Source organism: Pinus tabuliformis, chromosome 9 (assembly GCF_031772625.1).
Source record: "Pinus tabuliformis cultivar Carrire ecotype Pingquan chromosome 9, CPIR1, whole genome shotgun sequence".
In the NCBI taxonomy this organism is placed as follows: Eukaryota; Viridiplantae; Streptophyta; class Pinopsida; order Pinales; family Pinaceae; genus Pinus; species Pinus tabuliformis.
Window position 1 is genome coordinate 1,341,384,099 of NC_142307.1, and position 17,464 is coordinate 1,341,401,562.

Sequence of the window (17,464 nt, forward strand, 5' to 3'; positions counted from 1 at the left end):
CCTGCCTAGGAGAGGCAGCCTAACCCCATCCGCAGTCATGGAGGAGTCCACACTGGTCAACGCTGGTAAAACTGACACCCTGCAGATTTCGGTCAACCTAGGTCAACGCTGCCCTAATCAGAAAACCCTTCTTTCAGCCACACGTGTGAGAGAGATGCTGCTCCTTTGTGCGGACCCAATCAAGAGAGGAGATAGAGAAGAACGTGAGATGAGATGAGTGAAATTATGCCATAAGGTCTCCTCCTTTTATATGCAACGTTGAGGATAAGCTGGTGGTGAAAATCACTGTTTTGCTTGCTGGCCGACCTTGACAAATTGTCAAGAATACAAATAAATTCATATCTCCATGAATACATGTCGGAATCGGATGATCGTTAGATCAATCCTACACCTCTCGGAGAGAGGAATCCAAGAAAAATATCAGCTGCCATAAATGAGGTGACCCATATGGAGTTTGGCCCTAGTTGCCAATTTTAACACTCCCTTTCAACTAGGGAGAACTCCATCTGCTAATCCATCTGTCTGTCGGTACTATCTCTGCCTTAAATGCACTGCCCTTCTTTGCTATGCTCCGCTGAACTATGAGGAAGAAGAATTGATCGAGAATGTATCATACCATTCTCTAGTGACCCGAAGTCAGTGCGAGATAAAAGAGAGTGTGTCATACCACTCTTACTGACCCGAAGTTAGTTCCAATGAAGAGAGTGTGTCATACCACTCTTACTGACCCAAAGTCGGTTCCAATGAAGAGAGTGTGTCATACCACTCTCACTGATCCGAAATTAGTTCCAAATAAAGAGAGTGTCTCATACCACTCTTACTGACCCAAAGTCAGTTCCAATTGATCCCAGATCGATCTCATCCTAGCATAGGGAGTACAGTAGTACACGATGCATCCATCGGTAGTACTATGGTCCCTATCCTCATTTCCCTATTCATTGGCCAGATGAGAGGTACTTCCCATGAGTTCCAGACTGCGTGGGTAGACTGTAGGATGTCTCAGCAGGAGAAGGATGAACCACTCATCCTGCGTACATGTCGCCACGGGGTATCACAGGGGAAGGCTGAAGCACTCACCCTATACATAGCAAACCACTAGGGGAAGGCTGAACCACTCACCCTATGGTTGCTCATCGCTCCAAGAAGTACCCTAAGCCCCCCGGAGCTCCCAGAGCTCAATGTACATATCATATAGGACCCTCATAAGAGGGTCTCTCCATGACTCCTAGTCGTTCTCGAAAAGTCAAGAATTTGACCTTTCCTAGGGGCTTCATCAGAATGTCGGCGACCTACTCATCAGTCCCAATATGATGGAGCCTTATTACTCCTCGTTGTACCATATCCCGAATAAAGTGGTACCTGATATCGATGTGCTTGGAGCGATCATGAAATACGAGATTCTCAGATAAACAAATCCCACTCTGGTTGTCGCAGAGGATCATGGTAGTATCCAGCATATGTCCAAATAGCTCACTGAAGAGCTTCCTCAACCAGACAGCTTCACAGGAGGCCATACTCGCAACAATGTATTCGGCCTCAGCGGTGCTCAAAGCCACCGACTTCTGCTTCTTGCTCATCCAGGATATTGAAGTAGAACCCAGAGAGAAACAACACCCGGAAGTGCTCTTGCGATCCACCACACTGCTTGCTCAATCAACATTGGAATAACCATGCAGCCTCACATCTCCGACAGTGTATCTCAGTCCATGAGTGATTGTGCCCCGAAGATATCTCAGAAGATTCTTGGCACCAATCCAATGTGAGTGATGACGCTCAACCGTATATTTGCTCAACATGTTAACTGCAAAACATATGTCCGGACGGGAGTTCACCAAGAACATCAGTGCTCCTATGAGTTGACGATACTCAAAAGTATTTCCTAATTCAGGTCCGACAGCACTACCACATAACTTCTTAAAGTTAAGCTCCATCGGGATAGTCACAGGCTTGCAGTCCACCATCCCAAATCTTTCCATTATCTTCACAACATATTTTCCTTGAGATAGGAAAATTTCTCCTGGCTTTTGCTAGAACTCCAACCCTAGGAAGTAGTGCATCAGTCCTAGGTCCTTTATTTCAAATTTGGATGCCAACTCCCTCTTACTTTTGTGAATGAGAGGGTCTGCACCTGTCAGAAAGAGGTTGTCCTCATAAAGTACCAGTATGAGAGGTTTATTATCACCAGCCTTCAGGTAAAGGTTTGGGTCGATTTCACTCCTTAGCTTCATCAGATAGCTATCAATCCTCTCATACCAAGCTCGGGGTGCTTCCTTTAATCCATAGAGAGCTTTCTTCAACCTACATATATGAGATTCCTGTTCATGAACCTCAAACCCATCGGGTTGTTCCACATTTGTGAATGAGAGGGTCTACACTAGTCAGAAAGAGGTCATGAACATACAACACCAGTTTGAGAGGCTTATCATCTTCAACCTTAAAGTAAAGGTTCAGATCGACTTCACTCCTAGTGAATCCCAGCTTCATCAAATAGCTATCGATCCTCTCATACCAAGCTCGGGGTGCTTGCTTCAACCCATAGAGAGCTTTCTTCAACTTGCATACATGAGATTCCTGATTATGAATCTCAAACCCCTTGGGTTGTTCCACATAGACTTCCTCTTTAATCGAACCATGCAAGAAAGCGGTCTTGACATCCATCTGATGTAGGTTCCATCCTTGTGAAGCAACAAGGGCTATGATCGAGTGGATGGTGGTGTATCGGGCAACAGGTGCAAATATCTCATCGTAATCCACACCTTCCTTTTGAGAGAAGCCTTGAGAAACAAAGCGAGCCTTGTACTTTTCAGCACTCCCATAAGCTCCATGCTTGATTTTGTAAAGCCATTTCGAGGTGACAACTGATTTGTCCTGGGGTCTGGGGATCACATCCCAGACATCATTCTTCATGATGGACTCGTATTCTTCATTCATAGCATCCTTCCATACTTGATGGTTCACAACTTCTTCGAATGATGAAGACTCATTTTGAATGATGGTGCTCATAATGGTCAAGTATCCCTGATACCTAGTCAGCTTCTTTCTTTCACGAAAAGTCCCTCTGGGTGCAATATGTCTCTTGGCATCTTCAAGAGTCCCCCTAAGCCATGAGGGTCTCTTCCTAGAGGAGGAGGGCTCTTGAGGAGGAGGATCAATAGGATCCATAGGTTCTTCAACATCCAGCATCGTTTCATCTTCCTTTTCATTCGGCTTCCTGGTGTCAGCTTCTTTATCCTTCCTTGGAATAGGAAGATTGTCAACCTTGCTAAGTGTTGAAGAATCTAGGGCATGCATAATTAGAGTGATTCTTCATTACATGATAACAATTTGTGAAGTGAATATGCAGTCTTTATCTTAGCTTGTTGTTTACTTTATTATTAGCATGTGTAGTTTAACTTCATCAAACTGCTATCAAAACAAAGAAAAAGAGTCAAGAATACAAATGTTTGGCTATCTGCCAGGGCCAAAACCTCTCCCTCTTGGAGAGGAAAACCCGTGCGTAAATTCTTCTTATAGAAATTCCATTAACGAGTGCCAAGACCATGACCGTTGACGCACTCTGCCTCTCCAAGACCAAGACATCAATCCTTCTTTCTGTTGCTGTTGAGATCATCCTCGTTGCTGCATCATTGAAGCTATCACTACAACATCCCTGAGATATTCACTGTTGCTTGTATATCAATGTGATCCATTGACATCTTCATGGTGATCTCTTATGCTTTCATTGATACATTGAGATCTTCATTATACCAGTCTTTACATTATGTCAACGAGATTTTCATTGAAGATTTCCTCATGTGGACTGTGTACTATGTTTTATCATCACTGTATACATCATTCCTTCATAGTCAGTGTGCTAGAGCTTTAGTACTATTACTTCTTGTTATACATTGACTACTCTACTGTCCCTTCACCTTATGCCGAGACTCAGTATGGAATTCAGAGATCCATCACAGGATGATCATTGAGCTTACTATCATTGAGACATCCACTACTGAGAAGGAAAGCACTGCCATCCATATCACTGAGATCAATACCGAGACTTCATGCTGGCTGCTACAAGAATATAGTATGTGTGAAGGCCGAGGGTATACTATCCATCACTTCACGCTGCATGACCTACTCTTATCCATTTGAGGACATCACAGGTATGTCGAGAGGAGGATAATCTAAGTTCTGCTGTTCCTTGTACCCATCCGAGGAGGTAGCTGAACCTTAGATCTATCCCACAGAGAAATGCGGATTTGTTGTAGCTTCTTACTGCGGCTCCTTGACTTTGACTACGGCTCCTTGACTTTGACTACGACTCCTTAACCTTGACTACGGCTTACTGCGACTCCCTTCTCCATTGACTGCAACTTATTGCGGCTCCTCTTCCTCCATTGATTGCAGATTACCCTTCACTACAGCACATCAGAGACATCCGAAATTTTCCATGTCATTTTCGTCTACCCATGATGGGTATTTATAGTGGTTATCCATATATGTAAGCCGACCTTAACTCATGAACCGACGTGTCCATTATTTCAAGCCGACATGACATGTATTTATACATTTTAATTCATTTCTTTGTAGCCGACGTGATCATCTCCTTATTGCTTCGCTTGCAGACTTCAGAGGGCTTGATTTGAGGCATTGATCTTGGTCTTGGAGGGCTGCTACACTAGTTGAAGACTTGTACACATTTACATGGACTCATGACATGATTCTTTGACATAGAAATAAATTCTAAAGACATCAAGAAGAAGTCTTTCACCTAATGACACCTCTTGCTCATGAAACCCATGCAGCAAGATTACAAAGATAATTTATTCTCTTTTATTACATCAAATACAAAGATCATGTCATTATGAAGACCGAACCTAGTTACACTTTCTTCAACACTCCCTCTTAACTAGGGAGGTATTCATAATGGTACTTGGTCATTCTCAATCTGAAGAATTTCTCATAAGAAGAATCGGATTTGCAATCCATCTGTTATAGCATCATTTCAACCAACATTGTTTCCATTTAGCAAGGCCTTGACTAACAACTCTATCTCTCACTTAGATCAGAGCACACAATGTTGGCAAGACCAATGATTGATAGACACACATCATCATTGTCTCTCTTAGGGTCATACCCACCCGGGTGTTCTTCGAGTATGCCCTACTAGGACTATTCTCATCTTGGGTTCCCAGCCCTCAAGAATATCGGTCCTCTTGCCCACTCTTGTCTTGGATGCCCTACCACATCCTTAAAGAGTGTCGGATGCCAGATGATTACACAATCGTCCATTCTTTCTTCCACACTGAAGACAAGAATATCGTGTCTAACTCTCCCTCTTAATCAGGGACGAGTTCCATGTTTCTCTTTTCTCAGAAACTTGCTCAAGTTCCTTTGCTCATAGGAACTTCCCAAAGCTCCCTCCTACCCAGGGAATCTATCATCAACGCTTTATAGGGTCTTCTAGTTCACTGACGATCCAAGACTTCGATGTCATCAATTTCTTCACATGTAGGGTTCAGCCATCCATCACTTTCCTTCGTCATGTCATTCCTTTGTTCCTGGAAAGTATCCTCCTTGGCTTTACATCTGGGGCTTCCTTCATAAGCTCATCTGTCTTCACTTTTCTTCAACAGTGATTGCTCTAGATCACAAGGTACATAGTTTTGACATCCTTCACAACTCTCCTTTCCTTGATCCTGCACACATACCCAGATTTTTCCAAGAGGTCAGACACTAAAAACAAATCACATATTACCTTTTGGTGATGGCCTTCTTCCAGTGACATCTTCTTGTAGGCATCAATCATCCTGCATTCATGTTGACACATAAACCGATGATATCTGTTGTCAAGGGTCCTCATCTTTTTAGACTTCCATCAAAGTATTCACATTATTCCGGGAGGTTTCTTGGTCAAGTCTTCCTGATCCTCTGAATGTTGACTGCCTTCATCATGATTGCATTTCTCACGATCTCTTTCATCCTCATGTCTTTCATTCCCAGGAACTCTTGTAGTTCTTCAATGGTCACCAACTACCTCATACCATATTATGAGGACATATTATGTTGATTTCATCTAGTTTGACTTATGTCTTTCTGCATCCTTTCAGAGGAGGAGATCTGTTCCCTTTTGATCATGCTTGATCCATTTTACCTGCAACCATATAACATGACATCACAACATCAAATGTAAATACAAATATAATCATACATACCTCATTTTTCCTTCAGGTATCTTTCAGCAACTTTCTTGATTGAACAAATCCTCAATCTCTTGGTGTGCTTCATATACCATCATCTCATGAGTTCCAAAAGTTGGAAGTCCTGACGAGACATTTGCTGCCTTTTCGAACTAGGAGATCCTCCGCTGAGATCCCTATTAGAGACCTTTCAGGATCTAGTATATCCCCATCTGGCAAATGTTTCCTTTGTCTTGAATGACTTCTTTCATTCCTTCAATATACAACGAGATTCCCAAGAGCCATGTTTTTCATGATTCCATGCGAGCTCTTGCTTCCATGATGCCATAATCCATTTTACTATGATCATATCTGCGAGAACTCTCAATAGGATCCTTTTGAGAGGGATACTATCTCGTTCATAATGGAGATCTATTACTCCCTCTTTCCCTGATCCTTTCTTCAACTTCCTCCATCCTTCCGGCGATATGAGTTCTTCTTCCATAGTACTGTTTTGTCTTATCAACCTTCCCTTTACTTATCTGCACTTATATGTGACTCATAATTTTTCCTTTCTCTATCTGACATAGAGACCATAGACCGCTGATTGAGGTAACCTTCTTGTTCATGGACATCTGTTACCTTGCTTATCAATATCAATAATGATTATTTTCTCAACATTTTTCCCAGATCTCGTAACTAAGATCTCATGAAGATTTTTCTTCATTCTTCTTTATTGTATTTCAGATAGTATATCCTTATGCAACCTTCTTATGTCTCCTTTCTTAATTTATAGGACCTTCATGACTTCAAAGGAGAACTAAATATACTGACTTCATCTTTCTATAAGGATTCTGTCAATCCTACTGCAAGAACCTTTTGATGACTTATCTAATCCATAGATCTTCTTGCACTGATGAAGTCAATAAACAAAAACTTGATTAATAAAAGATACTTACTTGATATGTGAAGACAAGATCTTCACCTTGATCATGTTGGCTGATGTTGAGGTAGATGCATTGATACTTGATAGGATCCTTGCTGAAGCTTATCTTCAAGTCCTTCAAGAGTAATTGACTTGAACATCTGGTCCTTGCAGTATCAACTAGAGGTTGCTTGCCATGATGTGATAGGATAGTGTAGCATCTGATTTGAGTCCTGTCCATGCCAATCATGCTGTAAATGATCTGCTTCTTTGAATGGGAATCCGAACTGTTCTTTGAAGAGATCCATCACTGTAATGTAGAGATCATGCCATGGTGTGGAGTGTGAGAGACACCAAGGCTGTTGTTATAGATCAGACTTTGACTTCAGACCTTCAAAACCCTTGCTGAAGATGACTGAAGTTGTGAACTGCTTATTGGACCTTGATCTTTATAAAGAAGGATCCAAACTGAGTTGCGGATGGATTTGTTAAAACTGCTGTTACATATCCTGAGATCTGAAGACTGTTGACATCTGAAGCCCTTGCTGATGTAGACTGGTTTCTGATCTAGGGTTTGATTCTGCCATGTAGATCTTCAGCTGTTTTAATATCTTGTAGATACTTGATTCTTGAATGTCTCTTTTCTGCCCTTCCTTTGACTGCTGAACCTATCCCTCTGATACCATGTTGAAGAATCTAGGGCATGCATAATTAGAGTGATTCTTTGTTACATGATAACAATTTGTGAAGTGGTTATGCAGTCTTTATCTTAGCTTGTTGTTTACTTTATTATTATCATGTGTAATTTAACTTCGTTAAACTGCTATCAAAACAAAAAAAGAGAGACAAGAACACAAATGTTTGGCTATCTGCCAGGGCCAAAACCTCTCCCTCTTGGAGAGGAAAACCATGCATAAATTCTTCTTATAGAAATTCCATTGATGAATACCAAGACCATGACCCTTGACACACTCTGCCTCTCCAAGACCAAGACATCAATCCTTCTTTCTGTCGCTGCTGAGATCATCCTCATTGCTGCATCATTGAAGCTATCACTACAGCATCCCTGAGATCTTCACTGTTGCTTCTATATCAATGTGATTCATTGAGATCTTCATGGTGATCTCTTATGCTTTCATTGATGCACTGAGATCTTCATTATACCAGTCTTTACATTATGTCAACGAGATCTTCATTGAAGTTTTCCTCATGTGGACTGTGTACTATGTTTTATCATCACTGTATAATTCATTCCTTCATAGTCAGTATGCTGGAGCTTTAGTACTGTTACTTCTTGTTATACATTGACTGCTCTACTGCCCCTTCACCTTATGCTGAGACTCAGTATGGAATTCGGAGATCCATCACAGGATGATCATTGAGCTTACTATCATTGAGACATCCACTACTGAGAAGGAAAGCACTGCCATCCATATCACTGAGATCAATACTGAGACTTCATGCTGGCTGCTACAAGAATATAGTATGTGTGAAGGCTGAGGGTATACTATCCATCACTTCACGCTGCATTATCTACTCTTATCCATTCGAGGACATCACAGGTATGCCGAGAGGAGGATAATCTAAGTTCTGCTGCTCCTTGTACCCATCCGAGGAGGTAGCTGAACCTTAGATATATCCCACAGAGAAATGCGGATTTGCTGTAGCTTCTTACTGTGGCTCGTTGACTTTGACTGCGGCTTACTGCGACTCCTCTTCCTCCATTGACTGCGGCTTACCCTTCACTGCGGCTCATCAGAGACATCTAAAATTTTCCATGTCACTTTCGTCTACCCTTCATGGGTATTTATAGTGGTTATCCATATATGTAAGCTGACCTTAACTCATGAACCGACGTGTCCATTATTTCAAGCCGACATGACATGTATTTATACATTTTAATTCATTTCTTTGTAGCCGACGTGATCATCTCCTTATTGCTTTGCTTGCAGACTTTGGAGGGCTTGATTTGGGGCATTGATCTTGGTCTTGGAGGGTTGCTACACTAGTTGAAGACTTGTACACATTTACATGGACTCATGACATGATTCTTTGACATAGAAATAAATTCTAAAGACATCAAGAAGAAGTCTTTCACCTAATGACACCTCTTGCTCATGAAACCCATGCAGCGAGATTACAAAGATAATTTATTCTCTTTTATTACATCAAATACAAAGATCATGTCATTATGAAGACCGAACCTAGTTACACTTTCTTCAACACTAAGAGCCATATCTTCATCAAAGGTGACATCATGACTTATCTCAACTTACCTTTGACCAACGACATAAATTCTATAGCCCTTAGAATTTTCGCTGTAGCCCACAAAGATTCCTTTCTTTCCAGATGCACCTAGTTTTCTTCTTTTCTCTTTTGGCATATGAAAGTATAAGGGACTTCCAAAAATTCTAAAATGAGAGACATTGGGTTTCTTACCAGTGAACATTTCTTTGGGAGTCTTGGAGTCCAATGTTTGATGAGGGCATCGGTTTTGAACATATACAGTGGTATTCGCAACTTCGGCCCATAGAAACTTCGGAAGCCTTTGATCATGGAGCATGGCACAGACAACTTCCACAATCATACGATTCTTCCTTTCAGCCACACCATTCTGCTCAGGAGTGTATGGTGTTGTGGTCTCCCTCTTAATGCCAGCTTCTTTGCAAAAGTCATGGAGCTCATTGGATTCATACTCGGTCCCATTATCAGTACTTAATATCTTGATTCTCTTTTTGGTTTGATTTTCGATCAAGACTTTGAAGTGACGGAACCAGGTGAACACTTCATCCTTCTTTTTCAAGAAGTAGATCCAAGTCTTCCCGCATTCCTCTTTCCTTTGCCATTGAACATGCCATTCCTTTGAGTGTGATTGAAGTTGCCCTTGGAGTGATTGTGATCATCATCATGTGATGTGTCCTTTCTATTTGGACACTCCCTCGCATAGTGGCCAAATTTATTGCAAACAAAGCATCTTCCCTTCCTTCCACCCTTCGATCCGGGCTTTCCTTTGAAATGACCTTTAGACCCAAAAGTATTTCTCCTTTTGGCATGAGAGGAGAAAGCAGTGGGGTTGCCTCTATTTGAAGGCATTTCTTGCTCCACCATCCTTGTCTCTTCTTGAATGCATCTCGACATCAATTCTTCAAACCTCGGAATTCGATCATTATTGAGAAGAGTGGTTCTAAATATATACCATTCGGATGGGAGCCCTCCAAGGGTAGTGATAGTTAGTTCCCTGTCAGGAATGACTTCTCCAATTGATAGAAGATCATTCTTGATCTCGGTGATCCTTAAGAAGTAGGATTGAATATCCTCGTCCTTGCCCTTCTTAATATCCTTCAACTTATTTTTGAGGAACAAAACTTGATTTGCATCACTAACCTTAAACATGCTTACCAATCTGTCGTAGATCTCCTTGGAGGTGTTCAAATCGGAAATGTAGGCCACCAGACGCTTGTCAATAGAATCTCTGATAATCTTCTTCGCTTTGAATTCACCCTTAGTGTACTTGTTCTTTGTAGCAGCTGGTGCATTTGATGGAGGCTTCGAGATTTTACCCTTCACATAGTCTAACACTTCTTGTTCTTCCAATGTCAGATCAAGAGACATCTTCCATCTGTGATAGTTAGACTTCTCATGGAGTTTTTCTTCGGCCAGGAAGGGGGATGAGGAACCCATTGAGCCTTTTGTCCTTTCCAACTGCCTTCGGTGATTGCTATTTCACTCTTTCTTGGGCTTTGTCTTGACCTCAGTTTAGATACCATGTTAATTTTGGTATGTTCTATGCTTAAGAGAAATTTACTTCAAATTTCTTACTAGCCCAATATCAATTTCTAGAATAGCAATCAAATCGACATGATAGTAAAACACAGATAGAACATAAATATAAACAGTAGAAGACTAGCCAAGACAAGAGGACACAAGATGTGGTACCAACTAGGGACAACTGCAATGTGGGGAAACCCTTGATCAATTCTTCTTATATTCTTCAATAATTCAGCAGAGAGAGAGAGATAGTACAAATATACAATTCTGTGATTTTATGACAGCAATTGCAAAACCCTAACCAGCGAAATCAAAGCTACTCAAACAGGTCAGATTTGACCTCTAGTAAACCCCAGTCAATGCTCAGTCAATTCGGCCTCCAACAGCAAGAAGAGGCAGCCCAAAACAGTCCGAAAATGCAGTCAAACTTTAGTCAACGTCTGGTCAAACCTACGGTCAGCTCTTTGACAGTCAACACTGGTCAAAGTGTGGTTAACGAGTGATCAAAACAACTGTTCAGAAATGCAGCCTGCCTAGGATAGGTAGCCTAACCCAATCCGCAGTCAAGGAGGAGTCCACGTTGGTCAACGCTGGTCAAACTGACACCCTGCAGATTTCGGTCAACCTAGTTCAACGCTGCCCTAATCAGAAAACCCCTCTTTTAGCCACCCGTGTGAGAGAGATGTTGCTCCTTTGTGCATACCCAATCAATAGGAGTGAGGAGAGAAGAATGTGAGATGAGGTGAGTGAAATTATGCCACAAGGTCTCCTCCTTTTATATGCAACAATGAGAATAAGCTGGGGGTGAAAATGACTGTTTTTCTTGCTGGCCGACCTTGACAAATTGTCAAGAATATAAATAAATTCATATTTCCATGAGTACATGTCAGAATCGGATGATCTTTAGATCAATCCTACACCTCTCGGAGAGAGGAATACAAGAAAAATATCAGCTGCCATAAATGAGGTGACCCATATGGAATTTGGCCCTAGTTGCCAATTTTAACACAAGGTTACTTAAGGTCAGTTACCTTTATATTTTTGTGATTCCCACATATTTTTATGTGTTGAAAAATCTAGGGCAACTGGATTAGATGATTTCTCTTACTTTGATAACTGCTTGTGATGTATTTTTACTTAACTTGATTAGCTTCTTCTTTCACTTGATTATAATAAGTGTTCTTATCATCAAACAACTACCAAACAATAAAGAACAAGACAAAAGGACACAAGATATATGCTATCAGCCACGGCCAAAACCTCTCCTTTTGACAGGAAAACCTACAAGAATTCTTCTCTTTTTATAGAACTTCAAATGATGAATTCCAAGACCTATGACTCTTGTCAAAGACCCCTCCCAGACCAAGTCAAAATTTTCCTCTTCTTGCCAAGTCAAACCAAGTCAACCTTGCCTTGTAGCAACTTCAATTTCTCCTTCGACCTAGACTTCGAACCTGACACCTCGTACTGCAATTCTCGACCCCTGCTGCAGAAACCCTAGACGACATGTGTGAGATTTTTATGGTGATTTTGCCCTCCTCTCTCTTTTGCTTGAGATGACTTATTCTTCTTGGAAATTTCGGCTTGCAAAATTAGACTTTTCCACACTTGATTTCGGTCTCCTAAGGTCGCTGTAATTTAGGTCTTACTGCTGCAATTGATGCCTTAGTTTACTCACACGTGTGAGGTGTAGATGATCCAAAAACAATCTCTTAATGCTTCGCTCTTCTTCCTTGGTTTCTTCTTTTCTTTGCTAGGTATTCTTTTCTCTTCTTATGCTACAACGAAATTGCTTGCTTCCCTTCCAAATGAGGTTGAGGTCTTCCTTATATAAGCTTCTTGCCACAACTTGTAGGCTAACTTGTCACTTTATCTAGGCCGACTTGTCACTTGCTTAGGCCGACTTGTCTTGGAGGGTGTCTTCGACACAATTTGACTTACAATAATTCTTTTGACTTTATACATGATGCCCCAATGGGCCTTCCATACATGGCAATGACTCAATTGACTTGTTGACTCAATGACAAGCCCTAGAAGCACTCAATGGGTGCTTGACCTATAAATCAAATAACCTTGAGCATGAAACCCATGCATCAAGAATGACAATAATAAATTTATTTTTCTCTTTACATCAAATACATAAAATCATGATTACATATGTCATAATGAAGACTGAACCTAGTTACATATTTCAACACTCCTTCTTAACTAGGGAGGTATTCATAATCCATACAAGGTACTTGGACATTCTCATACTGAAGAATTCTCATAAGAAGAGTCAGATATGTAAACCATCTCATAAGCTATCTTATCAACTTATACTAGTGCATCTCATTATACCATAAAACATTGTCACATAGCAAGGCCTTGACTAACAACTCTATCTCTCCACAAGATCAAAGCACAATGCTGGCGAGACTAATGAATGATAAACACTGTCATCATTGTCTCTCAAGGCACATACTCCACCCGGGTGTTCAAAGGGTATATCCTTTTAGGACAATTCTTGTCTTGGAATAACATATCCTCAAGGAATTTCCTCTTTGACTATTCTTACCTATTGGATTCCCTACCACATCCTCAAAGAGTATCGAAATCAATCTTAGATGCTTTATCCAACTGTCCATTCTTTCTTCATAACATAAAGACAAGAATGATGTGTCTATCTCTCCCTCTCAACTAGGGAAGATATACTCACTCCTATAAAAGGAATATACCCAAGCTCCCTCTTACCTAGGGACTTGCCCAAGCTCCCTCTTAACTAGGGACTTGTTTCCAATCAACAATCATATGCTCTTTGGTGGAGATAATGGTGCTATCAGCTACTTGTAGGGCTCCTATTTCAGTGTCATGAACTTCAATCTCTTCATCACAGAGCCTTCATCTTCTAGATCTTCTTCATCTGGAATCGACCATCTTCTCCATCACTTTCCTTCAACAAACTATAGGGTTGAACCAATAGTCATGTCATCTTTTTCTTCATTAGAAAGTGATCTTCTAGTCCACATCTGGATTTTCTTCATACAACTACCTTTTCCAAGTCATCTTTCTTTCAGGATCTTCCATCCAATCACATGAGTATTAGTTGTAGGTGACTTCTACAACCTTCTTTCGGTAGCTTTGTAACAACCCATCCAAATGTTTTCAAAAATCAAAATGAATATCAAATCAAAGTTACATTCTTATGATGGCCTTTCGTCATGACATCAACTTCTTGCAACATCAACATCCTGCACATGTATGAGTCCATCTCCAAGACACATATTACTGAGGTTTTCCTTTTCCAACATAGCTATCAAGGTCTTCATACCTTCTTCAGAATTTATCAGAGTCTTCATACCTTTTCCATGAAGATGTCATAGCCAATTCTTCTATTTATCAGAGGTTGATCACCTATCTTATCTTATGTGACAATGGTTGCATCTTTCACGAACTCTTCTTCCTTTCTTCACATATAGCTTCGCCAGGAACTTCTATACATAGTTCCTTCATCATAGGAGCCATGATTGTCAACCAACTCATATTATATATGAGGTCAGATTATGTTGATTTTATCTTATCAATATGTAGAAGAGTTCAAGGCACCTTGTCGACATGCCTTCATGCATCATTCTAAAGGAAGAGATCCTTCTTCTTTGAACCAGGGAAAATTTTAAGGGCTAATATTCGCAGGTGGGCTAATTTTCTATACTTTTTCCAAAAAAATGATTCGTTAATTTCCATTTTTTTCTAAAGCTAGTTCGCCCAAATTTTATAGTATGAAATTATTTTACATTAAAAATTGCCAAAAATTTATATAGAGACTATATATAATTATTAGAAATTTGAATATTTTTACAAAAATATCTCCAAACATTTTACAGATTGCATATTATGGACTAGTGGGATTCGCCAAGGTTTCTAAACTTTAAGATAAATTTCCATCGTTAAAATTTTCCCTACTTCGATCATGCTCATGAGATGGAGCATTCTAATTGCAACCATATGATGACATGGCTTTATCTATCTATTTCGAAATATATACATACCTCTTCCTTGATGTGGTCATCTAGACTTCCTTCGACAACTTCCTTTCTTTGCTTAACGATTAAAGTACTTCAACCAACTTGACATGCTGCACTCCTTTGTCACCATACCATCATGTTATGAATATAATTATGTAAAAGTAATAAATATAGATAATAAATAATAATCACAATAATATGTAATTCAAATAATAATTAGTTAAACAAAGAGGCATGTCTCTACAGACATGACCATTTGTGAAAGGGTACTTACTTGGATATATATACAAAACCCTCACTCTCATTTGTAACATCATTCTCATTCATACATTTTAATATACATTCTTGTATCTTCAATGGAGATTTACATATTCCAAGTCTTCTGGAGTATTTAACTTGAAGTACAAACTTTTTTTTGTTCCATTTGATATCAGAGTTGTTCGATCCTTTGGCCGCTCAACCGTTGCACAGAGCTGTGTTCTTTGATCTAGGTCTTTGACTGTCAAATTTGTCAATATTGTTGTCGTTGAAGCGTTTCGCTACAAGAATTTGGAGTTTCTCCATATTGCCATTTAGGCCTTTAGCCATAAATTAAAAAAAAAAAAAAAGAGATAAAAAAAAAAACAAAAGATTATATATATATATATATAATTCATAAAAAAAGAGAGGAAGGAAAATTTGATTTAAAAAAAATCAAAGAATCATATCTAAAAAAAATTATATGAAAAATTAATATATAAAAAAAGGTGGTCGTACTTGATTGACTCCCGACCATCGACACACCACTCTGACCACACCTTAGTCACCAGAGAGCCATAGATTTGTTGTACAAAATTCGAACTTGACATTGGACAACTGATCGAGCACTGCTGCCACGACCTGCTCCCTATTTTGCCGCTGCTCAAGTCGCAAGTCTGTAGCCATTCGACGTAGTCCCAGACACCACCACGTCGCTACCCTTCGAGCCGCCTTTTGGCCCTCGAGCTACATTTCACTGTTGCCAACAGTGGTTGTAGCCTTCGACCCACTGCCACCGCCACCCTATTCACTGCTATCAGATCCCTGCTCCACGAATTCTTCCATATCACAGTCACTTCCACTCTGCAATGCCGCTGCAGTTGCTGCCATCGACCAGAGCAATCTGCGTGCATCCATTGAAGATCACTGACTGCTCCACCACCAAACGCTCCAGCCACCACCTTGCAAGTGTGCTTGTCTGGTCGTGCAGATCCACCCTAACGTTTTTCAACAACAAAACAACCGTTGTATTGACGTTTGTTTATCTGCACTAGCCACACCATACATCCATTTATTTATTTATTTTGTTTCGTATAGACATAAATCATCACAGCTACTATACAAGTCAACCGTGCATTTTTTTAGACGCCCTACAATCAATTAATCGATTATCGGGCCATACAGTGCATAAGTTGAATACATTAAAGGCATAAAGTGACATTCATTAAAGGTTGTGACGTTTGACCATTCACATTAGATGTCTTGGCTTGGTAATACTTTATGAAGAGGGGGTTAATTAAAGTTAAGAATTTTTGGTAATAAAAGGAAGTTCCATTTGAAAAGAGAAAAGATTTAATTCCATTTATATTTATTGAAAGTACAAGCTAATAAATGGATTATAAAAAGTCAATTGAAAATAAATGAGCATTTTTATTAAAAAGTGAAACAAATATAATAACTCTTTATAAAGAGAGAATAATATAAGGTGGGAATATAAGTGGGAAGAAAGAGCATAAAAATAACTTTTAGTGGTGAAAGCAAGTAAAATTGAAGAAAAGAAAGCAATCAATATGAGTTCCACAAAACAATCATTATTTTGGACTAAATGTTCGTTTTGTATAACATACATTGAATATCCATGGATTCATAAAAATTGCGAATTATGTTGTCCAACATGTGGAAAATTATTTAATGCAGAAGAATGTCAAGATGATGTACTGATGCAAATGACAGAACGAGAGGAAAAACTTGCAAAACTGGAACAAAAATTAATAGAAAAGGAAGAGGAAATTTTGCGTCTAAGGGACCATAGCCAAAAATTACTTGCAAAGTTCAATAAGTTCAAGGAAAGAAAGAAAAAATTAGAAGAAGAAAAAGAATGTGTCGAGAAGAAATTCAACGAGATTCGATCAGAGAAAGAAGAAAATTTGCGCTTAAAAGACTTGAATCAAAGGTTATTAGAACAAAAGAACTCTTTATCTTTATCCGAATCACAGGAAGAAACATCTCAATCAATCTACGAATCCGCATCACTCTGAACATAAACAACAAACTTATGTTCCGAAGACTACTAATGACAAAACAATTCAGTCTTGTGATAACCATTCACATGAAGTATCCAGTAACCACAAGATTCCACAGAAGATTAATTTAGGATGGTGAGATCCATTTTCAGTTCGACAATTTTATTTATCACTCCTAGGATCATATCAATTTGTATCAACGAAGATGATAGTTTTGGGATGAGAAGACATTCGAGACAGAAAAAGAGATCAAGCCCGAGATCAAGCCCTTTCATCAACAAGATTTGAGGACAAAGCTTTTTGAAGAGGAAGACAATTTTATGAACATAATTATGGAAAAGTAAT

The 17,464-nt window shown here is 39.7% G+C and overlaps 1 protein-coding gene across 5 annotated transcripts in view; it reads left to right on the plus strand.

The window, feature by feature from the left end:
• LOC149153480 (uncharacterized) overlaps window positions 1-17,464 on the plus strand; it is a 421,588-nt gene that overhangs the window by 133,513 nt on the left and 270,611 nt on the right. The window lies entirely within an intron of this gene.